This window comes from Ambystoma mexicanum, chromosome 9, assembly GCF_040938575.1.
Source record: "Ambystoma mexicanum isolate Mex_15411 chromosome 9, UKY_AmexF1_1, whole genome shotgun sequence".
Classification (NCBI taxonomy): domain Eukaryota; kingdom Metazoa; phylum Chordata; class Amphibia; order Caudata; family Ambystomatidae; genus Ambystoma; species Ambystoma mexicanum.
This window is the reverse complement of record NC_090931.1, coordinates 112,059,925-112,073,647: the sequence shown is the minus strand read 5'-3', so window position 1 is coordinate 112,073,647 and position 13,723 is coordinate 112,059,925.

The following is a 13,723-nucleotide window of genomic DNA, read 5'->3' as shown; positions in this document are numbered from 1 at the left end:
ATGAGTCTACAAGTCTAAGCCTCAGAATGTCAAAGTGTCTACGCTATCCTCTAACTAACTCACAGAAAATGGAAAAATGCTGCTTACTTCTTTAGTTCCCTGTAATGAATCCCTTGGGAAAGAGTATCCGTTGCTTGTCAGTCACAGATAACAATATCACGAGGCTGTAACAACAAACATGGTGCATGGTTTTAAATATAGAGCAGAATGAGCATGAACTGGCATAGGCTATATCTGCTATTGTTTACTTACTCAGTGTTTTCCTTGGCTGTGTACGTCAGTGAATGAATCTGTAAGCGCTCCTCCACGGTCTGGTCGCTAGTACTCGCGGCGAACCGGCGTACGTACCAAATAATAATATTGAACGCGCGGCCGCTCGGAATTCTGGTCCGTGTGGTATGCGGCTGCTCGGCATTATGGACAACGTAGTTCCCGAAATCTGGGGGAAACAAATATAATAACTGTCTCCACAGGGATGTTCGTCTTGTGTGATATACACACAATTACTGGACAGTTCCCGGATGACAACAGTGCAGCGATAGATGTGCTGCCTGTGGCAACCAGCCACTGTTCATTATCACTAGGCATTGTGGGAAATGCAGTCCCAGAGGTATAAGATAACCTCAATTGCTGGTGCCTAATTGGTAGAATTGGTAGAATTGGTACAATCTGCACGGCCTCGTATATGAGGAAGAATGAGATGATTTACTTACCGATCCCGGTAACTTTATGCAACTGCCGGGTTGGAGAGCGTCAACAGACAGGTAAGTAATTTATTCCATTCCTCCAGATATGTAAGCATATCATTCCATTCTACCTCACATAGGAGGTCATGCAGATTTTACTAATCAGGCACTAGCAACTGAGGTTATCTCAAACCTCTGGGACTGTATATCCCAAAATGTTTAGCGATAATGAACAGTGGTCGTTTACATCTATCGCCGCACTGTTGTCATCCGGGATCGGTAAGTAAATCATCTCATTCTTCCTCATATACGAGGCCGTGCAGATTCTACCAATTAGGCACCAGCAATTGAGGTTATCTTATACCTCTGGGACTGCATTTCCCACAATCCCTAGTGATAATGAACAGTGGCTGGTTGCCACAGGCAGCACATCTATCGCTGCACTGTCGTCATCCAGGAACTGTCCAGTAATTGTGTGTATATCACACAAGACAAACATCCCTGTGGAGACAGTTATTATATTTGCTTCCCCCAGATTTCGGGAACTACGTTGTCCATAATGCCGAGCAGCCGCATACCACACGGACCAGAATTCCTAGCGGCCACGCGTTCAATATTATTATTTGGTACGTACGCCGGGTCGCCGCGAGTACTAGCGACCAGACCGCGGAGGAGCGCTTACAGATTCATTCACTGACGTACACAGCCGAGGAAAACACTGAGTAAGTAAACAATAGCAGATATAGCCTATGCCAGTTCGTGCTCATTCTGCTCTATATTTAAAACCATGCACCGTGTTTGTTGTTACAGCCTCGTGATATTGTTATCTGTGACTGACCAGCAACGGATACTCTTTCCCAAGGGATTCATTACACGGAACTAAAGAAGAAAGCAGCATTTTTCCATTTTCTGCGAGTTAGTTAGAGTATAGCGTAGACACTTTGACATTCTGAGGCTTAGACTTGTAGACTCATGGGTCTCTGTCTCTCTATTATAGGTCCACTATTTATTCTATTCTATGGAGCTGGCACTTACAAGAACCCTTTAAAGCAAGCCTTTCGTACTGTTTGTGATAATAGTAACGTGATGTATGGGCGTATAAATAGGAGCACTCAGATTTGCGAGCCCTGTCCTTTCTGTTTCCTCCTCTGCAGTCTGACTGAACCCACAGCTCGGTTACTTTTTCGAGCTCATCTATTCCAACTGAGTGAGTACTGATTCACTAATGTTCATTTTTAATAGTATGCTATACCCCTTCCATAAACTTACGAGTTTATATGTCCTTTACTTTGTAGGACTTACGACGTGAAGCTCATTATTTGAGATTTTTCATGCCGGGATTTATTCCACTGATCCGACACGCCAGCCACTGAAAAAATCAGAGGAGGTGAGCCGGTTCGCACACAGCTCTATTAGACAGCTGTTACTCAATAAATGGGTTTTTATGAAACAGAGATGACATCTTTTTTGTATTTTTCTTATTTTATAGACCCAAGGCCTCTTTGCCTTATACACCCCCACTTTTCTGTGAGACTACGCGGATTTGGCGAACGTCTCTTGTCCTGAAGAAGGTTGAATATAATACACAAAGGGAATTTATTGCCCACGTTAAGAACTCAACCGAAACATGTCGACAAACAGTTTTTCTATCCTCTGAATGTTGACAGATGGACACATTGTAAATCAATCAAGTGTTGAACTAAGAAATGCTTTAACTGCCATTGTTATTGTGATATGAACAAAATATCATTTTCTATCGTTTGTGAATGTGATGAATGCATGAAGAAGTTGTGAATGAAGTTTGTTTGGAGGGATGTGTTTGTTCTACGTTCAAAGAGCCACATTTTATATGAATATATTTGTCATTGTGTAATTTGATATACGGTTTGTTATAAAATAAATAGCTAACGATTACAAATCGAAAGAGTAATCGGATGTTATCTCTGGTCTGGATGGTCTAATTTTCTTTAGCTTTATTGTATTGCCTGATAGACCACAGACTAAAAAGCAGGCGTCCCTTATATTTTCTCTACCAAACCCCCTAATGGGGCAGAGGTTTAGGTTAACCATTACCACTGGCTGATTGTAGGATTCCTATATGGATGGCGCTACGCTCTCAAATGGTAGGTACTCTAAAGCGCGAATTACGTTTGATTTATTAAATCATGGTTCAATGAAGAGAAAGCTTGGTAGCTCAAATAGGTGACATACGGTCTTTATTGTTACTATTGCTAGCAAGAAACCCACTGTCCATAGTATCAACGTTTAAATACCTTGGCGTTATGATTAACCATTCGAAAAATTAAAATGAACGGGTGGACAAACTGTTAGCGAACTCAGCCGCTGTCGCGACAAGGAAGGATAATTCATGGCAAATATGGTGAATTCTTGTTCAAATCCATCATAGCCTTCTATAGACAAAAGGTGGTACCTAGTATAATATACGGGAGTTAAACCATGACCAAACTCCCTATGACTTTATGGCAAAGATTGCAAGCGACTTTTTGGGGAAAAATCTTGATGGTTCCCCCTTCCTCCCAATGCCTAGAATTAGGTTTGAGATCGCCACCCAATCATTGGCATCGATGGTAGTATGGAAACAAGTAGATCTTTATTACAAAGTGATGAACGAGGATGAGATACCATTGATTGAAATTCTGCGGAACAAGACTAATGCAATCTTTACCAAAACACTGAATACATGGAAAGGGGAAATTGCGGCAAAATGAATACGCGAAGATGTCACACTTGAAATGCTGATAAACCGGCCGCAATATGCCAAACGGAAGATCCTTCGTAACAATTGGATTAACACGATGAAAGAAAAATCCAAGCAGCAATCGAACCTTCTCTGTGCAATAGACGTAACAGCAATAAACCAACTGCCTAATTACTTGGTAATTTTCCCGGACAAAATGATTGGGGACACGTATATGAAATTACGCTTAAACATTCTACCAACGAGACACAGACTGTCAAAAATGAACCTATTGCCGAAACCCAAGCAATATTGCAGGTTCTGCAATAGCACAGACTGTATTGAAACTATACAACACATAATCATGGAATGCCTGGCACTCCTGGAAAAGCGAAACCTTTTGAGAGACTACTTTAAGATATCGGACAACCAAATGGACTCGGAGACGAGATGGGCAAAGATCCTTTTGGGAAATGATAAGAAATTGATCTGCACTATTGTTCAATGTTGGAACAATAATATGAGCATGGCTGAATGAGTGTTGTCGATAAGCATAATGGAATATCTTTAGTACTGAAAGCTTAAGATAAATATGTAACTAAACGAAAAGTTTAATTTGTAAACTATATCATTTTAAATAAAAAATAAAAAATAGTTACGAGAAGTGCCGACACGGGTTTTGGCCACTCAAGGGTCGTTATCAAGGCGAGTTGGATATATCAGGGACATGAAGTAATTATGGGGCGTGTTGCCTGTAGCAGTTCTGTGCACTGTGTAGTGCTTCTAAGAAGGCCCCAGTCTATCGTATCCTCGCTGGTCGGTGATCACTGAGATGAGCCATACTATCCCGGTGCTCTCACCCCCCTTTTGTTAACCATCCCCACTGGCTGCAATGGGAATGCAGTTAGGAACAAAAGCAAAAGCCGCACCACGGTGCAACCAAATGAAAAGTTTGTAGCTGCCAACAGCCTGTAACACCAACACAATTTCTGGGTGAGGAAACTCATCCAAAGGGCAAAATGGGGTACTTTTACAGTGCCAATGCCCTGGTACCCGAATGGGCTGCCAAGGTAGTACCCATAAGAAATGAGCTTCACTCTCCAGAGGACCTTGCATTAAACCTCAGAGAAAAAATTACCAAAACACCAAAACCTCAGCAACAAGTCTGGGGTCCATCAAGCGACGGTACCGCTAGTGTGGCCATGTTTCTTCAGTCCTGCAATGGAGCAGGTTGTGGTGTGCAGGACAGCTTGCAGAGGGACCACGATAGAGGTTGAAACTACTGCCATTAGAGCGTTGCCCAACTAGAAGAGTCTGGTACCTGGACTACAATTCTGTTGTCTGCGGTGTGGTTGAAGCATTTGATTTTTTAGAAGAAGGGAGACTTAATATCCATCTGACTGGATGTTCTTCACACTATGGCTTTTGAAGGAAAGGCTGTTGTCAATAATGTAGACTTAGGAATGTTGTGATGGATGTGAAATGAACAGAGAACGCATCAAGTTTATTTTCGGCACACTCTAGTTGTGAGCTTCTTTCTTATAGCCCCCGAAGAGGATACGTTCTGTCTCTGGATGGTGCAATTTAAATCTGTGATTAACATTCATGTTTGTATGAGTGAAAGGCTTAGTGAAAGGCGCATCAAGCAAGTGCTAATTCAAGTGCCTGCAGTCAGGTGGCAGTGATGTTTTTTCTCCTGACCAACTTTTGGTACTGCAGCTGGTTCCAATTGAAGGACCCTCCCTGCTTAAGGTGCATTTTTCATGCATCGCGTGCATCAAGCAAGTGCTCATTCAAGTGCAGACAAGCAGACAGCGTTGATGTTTTTTCCCCTGGCTAACTTTTGGGTTTACAGCTGATTCCAATTGAAGGGCCCTGCCCGCTTAAGGAGAATTTTGGGCGCATCAAACAAGTTCTCATTCAAGTGCAGACAGGCAGACAGCATTAATGTTTTTTTCTCATGGCTTACTTTTGGTAATGCAGCTGATTCCAGTTGAAGGACCCTGCCTACTTAAGGAGCATTTTGCGCACTTCATGTTTTGGGCATCAAGCAAGTGCTCATTCAAGTGTAGACAGGCAGACGCTCAGCGTACGGCATCTGGTAAGAGTTTGATCTTTTCTACATATATGCCTGGAAGAAATAAAGGCTATCGACTGCATAGTATCGCGTGGGCAATGGTCAAAATGCCACTAAAACAAGCCATAGTAAGAGAAAAATGCCTCTGGAGCGGGTGGGCAACTTCCCCACGGTGGTTAACCAGATAAGGTATCCAGCACATGCGGCTGCTATAGACAATGGAAAGATAACCGATTACTTTCATTCTGGTAATCCTTGTAATGGATCTGATACTATGATTTCTACTGTGATTTGTCAACCTGTGGGAGATATAATTACGTCATCAATGCCGGAGAATGCTAACCCTTACGATACACAGAGAACATTTGCTGTCTCCCCCTATTGATAACCATTGTCAGTCTGCAACGCTTCGTCTGCCTAGTTCCCCTATCCAGCAGATTGATACTGCAAGTGACATTATTGGGTTTAACTTGTCTATGTCGTCTGAATTAGTTAACATTTCTGAGGATATGCAGAAGGAGCAGGAAGAGTGTAATTCCTCTTTTCAGTCTGAGCCTGACATGGCAAACGGGGAACTTTGTGAGACACTTGCGATTGTTATGGCGCTGTTTACGCGTTGCATGAGCATATCCAAGAAACAGAATGATCCTTGTAACATTGTAGCTAGGATTGTGGACGTTATTCTTGGTAATAGCCCACCTCCTAGTGAACAAGCGTCTGAGGATGCCGGCCGCATTGAATTATCTGCCTGCGCTTCCAATGACGGGTTGCTATGTACTATAGCTAATGACAACGATTTAAGCGATCAAGGAGGCAACGTTGCTCCTAACCCCTCCTTATCGAATGAAGAAACGTCTATTCCTATTATCTCCTCAAGGAGCTCTAGTCCTGTTAGAGGTAGAGCCTGGAGTAAAAATACACGTACTAGGAGAAGAAATAGGACACAAAATGGGAAAGTGGCTGCTACGACAGATACAGTTAAATCTAAGAGTTCAAAGGGTCCTATTATTACGGGACCAATGGACAATTGGCTTCAGAAATCCACAAAAAAGTCAAGAAGAGCTATGATTATGAACACAAGTACAATTCTTCACTCCCGCTGCTGCTCCCTCCTGCTGACTCTTATCACTTGCACTTTTTTCCTTCTCCTTCTTCCGATCAGTCTGGCTCCTGCCTTCACTTAATCTTTTCTTCTTTTTCGCCTCTACCCTCTCTTTCCTCTTCTCCCCTTTATGCCTCTGATTATTTACTTCTCTTTTACCCTTTATTTCTCTGTCCCCTCTCTGACTTTTGTCTCCATTCACTGAATTCTTCCCTTCCTCCAATTTTACGCTTCCCCTCTGTTTCTCCTTACTTAGCTGCTAGCACCCTACACTCTTCTGTACGATCTGTTCTTGACTCTACTTTCCCTCTACATCCTTTTTCTCCTACTCACAAAACCTCACAGCCTTGGCTCACTCCAAGTCTTTTCTGCCTCCGTCATAGCTTGCGTAAAGCCGAGTGGCTTTGGAAAAGCTCTGGCTCCCCTTCCCACCTTGCTACGATTTCAATGCTACATTCTCCTTTTGATTCTGCCTCACCTATTACAAAGAAACCCTACTTTTCTGAGCTTACACTTCCTCTATCTCACCACCCTCGCCATCTCTATTAGCTTCTACACAATATTCTCTCACCTAAAACCCCTGATCCTTTTGGTTTCTCCTCCCTTTCTTCTTCTGATTTTGCAAACTACTTTACATCTAAACTAGCTAAACTTCATTTAGCTTTTACTCCCACTTCTTTTTTTCTTCTCCTTCCTCTGCTTCATCTCTTTACTCTTTTCATTGCTCTCTACTCTTACGGACCTTGACACTTATGCTCTCTTAATTCGTGCTCATCCTAAGACTTGTCCTTCTCATCTTCTTCCTTCTTCTCTTATCCCCCAAGTCTACCCCATCTTCTTCCCTATCTTGCCTCTCTCATTGATTCTTCTCTTCTATATTCTTGCTTTCCGGCACTTGTTCTCCTGATTCTAAAAAACCTTCTCTTGATCCGTATCCCCTAGCTAACTTCTGTCCTATTTCTGTTCTACCCTTTCTCTCTACAATTCTTGAACTGGCCGCCCATTCCCAGGTAACCTTTTATCTGAGTCTTCATTCTCTTCTTGCCCCCTTTCAATCTGGATTCTGCCCATCTCACTCCACCGAAACTGCACTTCTTCATGTTTCTAATTCCCTACTCATTGCTCGTCACTCTAAGCTTTCCTCTATTCTTATTCTTCTTGATCTATCTACGGCATTTGACACTGTGGACCCCTCCCTTTTCATCTCTTCTCTTTCCACTCCTGGTATCTCTGGGTCTGCTCTCAATTGGTCCCGCCCTTATCTTTTGCAACAGAGTTATTCTGCCACTTGGTCTGGACACTCGTCTTCTTCATTCCCTCTTCTTTATGGTGTCTGCCAAGGTCCGGTACTTAGCCCTGTTCTTTTTTCTCTTTACACCACTCCTCTCTCTGCTCTTATCTCCTCCTTTCACCTCTCTTTTCACCTTCATGCTGATGACACCCAGATCTTTATCTCTTTCTCCTCTGTTTCCGAGCACTCGTATGTGCACGATGGTTTGGCACCGGTGTAGTGAGAGGTAATGTACATGTTTGTGCTCCGTTTCTGATTTTCTACGGATGGCAGCACAGTAATTTCTTTTGACATTAGGCAGAATGATGCTATCGTTCCGGTCTTTGCAGTGCTAACGTCGTTTGGATTTCATGTATTCTGCATGTGCCTGAAGTTGTGGCGGTACCCTGTCCCCCACTATTCTGTCCTGTGGTGGGAGTACACCGCTCGTGGGTTTATGTTCGCAGTTGGAGCTGTGGTGGGGGGGGGTCCTCGTTGCTCTGGTCATCCTGTTTACTCTTGCTACCACCCCCATCCCCTGAAGGTGTGCTAGGCGTATATTCTTTCTATTGTTCAAGGGAATTGTTGATGCATAGTGGAAGAAGCGTTCATAGAGAAGCATGATTGGAGAGATGCATTCTTTTGACCAATGTTTTGGACTTGCTTCTGGGTCATTGGAGGAGTATAGAGAGTGGAGTGATTGGGAGATATATAGTGAATGACGACAGGTTTGTTACATTTGGTTAACAGTGTGTTGTGAGAGGGAGAGTGAGATCAATGACAAGCATTTTTGTGCTGGTTGTAATATTGCTGCACTGTTTTCAGATTTATTTTCATCTTTAACTGCCACCTGTAGGTCCATGCCAAAAGTGCATCTCAAAAGTGGGCAGGGTGTGTGTGCATGCTGAGGGAGTCACCATCAGTTTGTGGGGCCACAATACCGCTATAGGCTGACACAGTTCCACAACTGGTTATCATGGTTATCAGTCCTATTTTTAGGTTTTTTGTTTTTTTTGTTTTTGTGGGTATGGCGCCCATCCATATTACGGTTTATCTCAAGATGCTATCTGAATTGCTCTGGTCTTTATGGTTATGATAAAAATCGAAACTCACAGTTGATAATGGGTCTAGTGTTAGGGTTTCCAATGTATGAATGTCTGTGCCTGACAGCCAATCAGCTGTTGGTGCGTGAGTCAGATGCAGTGTGGGTAAACGTCTACATGTGCATGGTGGTATTCGATCTAGAAACAAGACCTAACTGTCGCTTGGAGGAGGGTTTGATTCTTCTGATCTGCACTTCTGATTTGGGGATTTGCATATGCGGTGAATTTGAGGATTCTGTTACTGTAGTTGCCTATAATGGCATCTCACTACATTCATATGGCAGAGTTCATGTCATTGCTTTGTTATAATTAGGAGACATACTTGGTTGTAGCATTGGTGTGACTCTGAATGGCCAAATACCATTGGTGCAGTTGAACTCATTTTTATTCAGAACGCCTTATCTAAAGAGTTGTTGCTGCATTAGAGCCACGTGGATTGCGATTGCCCTGCCTTTTCCGAATGACTGTGCACGCACTGTGTATTCTGAGGTGGTGTTTTACGGTGTTGGTTTGGCATAACTTGTCTCACACACTGGGCTCCTTCAATCGTGGGGAATTATTATTAGCGCTTCACTACTGAGCATATTCCACTCTGCTCTGTACAAATTTAGGAATGGTTGCCTTTATTGTTGATATTTGTGATTCTCGTGGACGTGTGGGTGGATACTGTATAGCTGACATGTGTGTCAGAGTGCACGGTTTTCAACGCAAAAATTATTTTATTATTATTTTGTTTTTTGTGTATCCTTATTGCACTTGCAGTTAATTGTTCAGTGTGTTGTAGTACTTGTTTGGCCACTTGCCTAAGGCGGAAAGTGGTGATACTTTGATTATGCACGCCTTATGCAGGGGAGTGATAGTATTTTGGCCATAGGTGCTTCATTTGTCGTCAATGCTTTGTATTGACAGGGTGGGGGAGGAGATCTAGGATCTTTCGCGTTTTAACTCAATTAGAGTTGCTTAGGGATTCCATTCTAGAAGTGCTAACTTGCTGCTGTCTCTTTACAGTGCGTCATCTATTAGCGGCCTATATACTGCTTTTCTGGTCGCCTTTTGTCCTTCGGACATGGGTTACTGCCTTTTCCTTTTCCTTTTTCTTTTACTCTTTCTTTTCTTTCAACTTACATTGCTGTACTTGTCTAACCAAAAATTATATTTCAGAGACTGTAATAGACTGGTCAATATGAATACTAAAATTGTGGATCATCTCAACATTGTCTCATGGAACGTGAATGGACTTACGACTGTCACCAAGAGACCTAAAGTGCTGTCATACTTAAGGGCGAATTGTTGTGATATTGCACTCCTCCAAGAGACTCACCTTACTGACCTTGAATCTGAGAAACTGAAGCGGGGCTGGGTCGGTGAAACCTTTTTTTCTACTTATACGTCCAACAAAAGGGGAGTTTCTCTACTGATCAAGAAGAATCTGCCAATATCTATCCTCTCTAGTAAATCGGATAAAGAGGGGAGAGTCATCTGTGTCTTGCTCAGCGTTCAGGATTCTAAAATACTTATAAGTAATGTGTATGCACCAAACCTGGATGAGCCGGTTTTCTTCCATGAAATTGCGGTGCTGATTCAAAGCTTTGATGTGTACTCAATTGTACTGGCTGGTTATTTCAACTTGGTGTTAGACCTGCTCTAGATCACTCAAATGGGGACTGCTCGAGAATCTCTAAGTAAAGTAAGAGATCATTGGATGATCTTATGAAGGAATTTGTTCTGGCAGATATATGGCGACTGGAACATCTGTGTGAAAGGGACTATACATTTAATTCTCAGTGTCATAACACATACTCCCGCATTGACTTTGTCTTAACTTCAGGGCAGGTAACTTCCAGTTGTTATGATTCTAAATTCTGACTTATTGCACTGTCAGATCACGCGCCTGTGTCTCTGTGCCTCTCTTTACAACACACCTTGATAAAATCACCACGATGGAGGATGAACTCTTCTATTCTTAAAAGTGAACTGATCAGAAATGAAATCATAGATGAACTTGAGAAGTTTGTGCAGATCAACAGAACTGATGATGTCAAAATCTCTTCAGTGTGGGAGGCACTGAAGTTCTTTGCCCGAGGTCTTCTTATTGATAGGACTGGTAAGCAAAACAAAATGAGGGCAAAGGAAATCCAGAGATTGTCCGATGAGGCAAAAAGGCTGGATAAACTGTTTGCGAGTAGCAGGGATCAAGGTACTAAGAATGACCTGAGGAGAGCCAAATTTGAACTAAATACGCTGAACTAGCTGTTCAGCCAAAAAATACATTATTTTGAGAATGGTGAAAGAGCTGGAAAGTTGCTGGCATACAGGCTGAAGGTAGCTGAAGGAGACCGTTTCATTTCTGCTATTGCAAACCAAAATGGTGAAATGGAGACTAAGCAAAGAGAAATAAACAAATTGTTTCGTGACTTTTATTCAAAACTGTATGCCTCAGACTTTGGCAGTGATGAGACCGGTATCGTACATTTTCTTAACTCTTATGACATACACCAACTCTCAGATGTTCAATCGGTGAGTCTTGATGAGGAATTTTATGGTGGATGACATTAAATTGGCTATTTCAAAACTTGCAGGGGGTAGGTCGCCGGGTATAGATGGCCTTTCGGTTGAATTTTACAGGATTCTACCAGAGTCTGTTATACAACTTTTGTGTGATGTGTACAAGGAGGCCTTTGATTCGGGGGTGTTACCCGGATCGATGTGGCACGCACTAATAACTGTTCTAAAGAAAAAGGACAAGTGTCCGACAAGGTGTGAAAACTATAGACCGAGAAGCCTGATTAATTGTGATTGTAAAATACTTGCGAAAATGTTGGCAATGCGACTGGAACCTGTGGTTACAACTCTAATTCACAAAAACCAGGTCGGATTTGTTACAGGTAGGGCTGTGGCTGATAATATATGCCGTCTACTGTTGTCTATTGAACATGGTCATCGACAGCGAGTAGCCACTGCTGCCATCTCTTTAGATGCTGAGAAGGCGTTTAATCGAGTGGAATGGGCCTTCTTGTTTTCTTGCCTGAAGAGGATGTGCTTTGGTGAAAAATACCTGCAGTGGATACAACTTCTGTACAAGGACCCGTCAGCTAGTGTGCTCACAAATGGTCTCATTTCTGATGCATTCACACTCCACAGGGGTACAAGACAGGGTTGTCCTCTCTCTCCGTTGTTGTTTATCCTTTCTATGGAACCGTTGGCGCTCTGTCTGAGGGCGGACGTGAACCTTAAGCCAATACTTGGAAATGACCGTGTAAATTTGCTTTGGTTTTATGCTGATGATTTATTGGTTGCACTCCATGATCCAGTTACTTGCATACCCCATTTGATGCATGACATTCAAGAATTTTCTGTTGTATCTGGCTATAAAATTAATTGGGGCAAGTCTGAGATCTTACCTCTCAATGATCTGTGTCTACGTAGTGCTTGTGCACATTTCCAATTCAGGTGGTGTAGTGATAGAATCAAATATTTGGGCATCTGGATTAGTGCAGACGTGGTGAAGTTGCCAGCTTTGAACTTTGGGATGTTCATTCAAAACCTACAGTCTGATATCGCCAGGTGGGGGCTTTTACACTTATCCACTTGGGGGAAAATTAATTGCATTAAAATGAACCTTGCTCCTCGAGTGAACTATCTACTATCTATGTTGCCCATCAAGGATCCTGGTCATATTTTCAGAGCATTGGACAAACTTATGCCACAGTTTATTTTGAATGGGAAACCACCCAGACTAGCTATATGGAAATTAGAACTACCATTGAAAAAGGTGGGATGAATTTACCTAACTTCAGTGAATACCATCTTTCGTTTTCAACTCGACATCTCTGTCAATTCCTGGTTCCAAATGATGAATGTTCGCAGTGTGTGATGTGGGAATGTGGCGCTTTGTCCCAGTTGGAGCCCAGAGCTCTGCTGACTTCGAAGAAAAATAACTCGATGGGAATGAGTCCTTTGACTGGTTTTCTTCAGGATTGCTGGTGTGATATCTTGAAGCGCATTAAGGCAGACCCTTACTTGCATGTGGATGCATCTATTTGGCTGAATCCTGTTCTCAAGAGTCAAGATAAGGTTTTGTTTTGGCAAGAGTGGTTCCTGGCGGGAATAAAGTACCTCCGGGATCTAATTGATGGAGGGAATTGGATCCCGTATACACAACTGTGTCGGACTCATGATATGGCTGGTTGTTCGTTTGCTGAGTACAGAAAATTGAAAGGCATTGTCAATGCTTGCCTTGGTGGTGATGATTTGCTGGAACCGAATACTACCTAGTCTGTGTTACTGTTATGTGGTAGTGCCCTCATCCCACTGCTACGATGTACGGATTTCTGAAATCATTTAGGAAGGAAGGTTCACAACTACGTGTGGTCTGGGCAGAGGAGTTGGGAGAAGATATTGATGAGATCGGCTGGCAGCGCTGCTGTGAAAATACCAAATTGGTGAGTCTGGATTGGGGTCTTAGAGCATCGCAAACGAAACTGCTCTTTAGGTCCTATTGGACTCCAGTCAGATTGTTTAAGAGACATCTCATGGATAATGAACTCTTTTGGAAATGTAAGGGTGCTAGAGGTTCCCTCAGTCATCTGGAAATGTTCTGCCCTAAGGCGAAGACATTTTGGAATGCATCTGTGAGAGGTTGGGACTGGTTCTGAGCTGTACGATTCCCCTCTCTGCCACCTTGGAGACGTTTCAAAAGTTGATGAAATCTCTTTTGTGCAGGCGACTTGGATACTTCGAGCCAGTATGGTTGCTAAAAGGATGATATTGAGATCATGGAAGTCGAG